Source organism: Alligator sinensis, unplaced genomic scaffold (assembly GCF_000455745.1).
Source record: "Alligator sinensis unplaced genomic scaffold, ASM45574v1 scaffold1598_1, whole genome shotgun sequence".
Taxonomy (NCBI): domain Eukaryota; kingdom Metazoa; phylum Chordata; order Crocodylia; family Alligatoridae; genus Alligator; species Alligator sinensis.
The window spans coordinates 373,055-374,494 of NW_005842915.1; positions in this window are offsets into that span (position 1 = coordinate 373,055).

Here is a 1,440-nt window from a genome sequence, read left to right on the forward strand (position 1 = left end):
AGGAAGTATAGGGGGGTTCTGTTGGTGGTGGTCTTCTTTCTCATCTGGGATGAAAAAAAAATCAAAAGCAAGATACAAAATGGAAAATCCAGTCCTTGTCCTACTCTATTTTGTATATTTGTGTATCTTTACATTTCCAAACATCGATGATGTACATATTAATAGTGACAGGGGTATAGATTGTAGCCATGTTGGTCTAAGGACATAGACAGACAAGGTTCTTTAGGTAAATGTGAAATCTTTTATTAGACCAACTCAAATAGTTCATTCTTCATGGCAAGCTTTCAGGCACAAACACCCTTTGTCAGGCTGAGGAAGTATCTGCAGCTGGTCTGTGCTCTTCCTGGATGGAAAGAATAGTAAAGAAGCCAGAGGCTGGTATGCATGCAAGAAAGGCAGCCAATGAAGATGTAAATTGAGGAGTCAGTGGGTGAGAGAGAGGTTGAGGAAGAGTGGGGAATGAATGTAGATGGTAAATAGTGGAGAGGTGCCTGAGGAGTCAGATATTAGGCAGGTTATCATGTGTCATAAATCCAATGTCTATATTTAGTCCTGATTTTTTGTATCTAGTAGGTTGAAGTGAAGTTCATTTGCTCTTCTGTGAAAGGTGTTTTGTAAATTCCCTTTGAGGATTAGAACAGAGAGATTGGAGACAGCTTGGTTGTCTTGTGAGAAATGTGCACCCACAGGTAACTGGGTATTTTTGTCTTTGATAGATTTCCAGTGTGCGTTCATTCTGGCACGCAGTTGTTGTTTGGTCTCTCCTACATATTTTCCATCAGGGAATTTGATGCACTGGATGAGATATATTACTTTTCTGGAGGTGCCCAGATACTTCTCCACTATTTACCAACTACATTCATTTCCCCTCCCCACTACCCTCCACCCTCGCCAACCTCTCTCTCACCCACTGACTCCTCAATTTACATTGTCACTGTCTCTTTCTTGCATGCATACCAGCCTCTGGCTTCTTGACTATTCATTCCATCCAGGAAGACCACACACCAACTGTAGATGCTTCCTCAGCCTGATGAAGGGTGTTTGTGCCTGAAAGCTTGCAAATAATTTTTCCAACTATTTGAGTTGGTTTAATAACCTTGTCTGCCTAAATTAATAGTGAATAAGTTGCTTTGTACATGCAATGCGCAATGCCTACTCACTGGTAGAGCACATGCAAACTTTCTGAATTAAAGTATGATCAGTCTAAAATGCTCTTAGTCTCTTTCTGCAAATCTCTCTTCTTCTAAAAGGCCAGTCTTCCACAACTAGTTAACTAATGATGGGCAAAAAATAAGTAAAATACCCAAATAAAAAAGCAAGGGAGAAAGTTGAAACTAAGACATGATCTTCACTGTGTATTCCCACTTAATTGTCCCAAATCCCATTTTAATCTCCCAGCCCATTTAAGCCCTGATCCTGTAAAAGGAATGACGCAGGAAT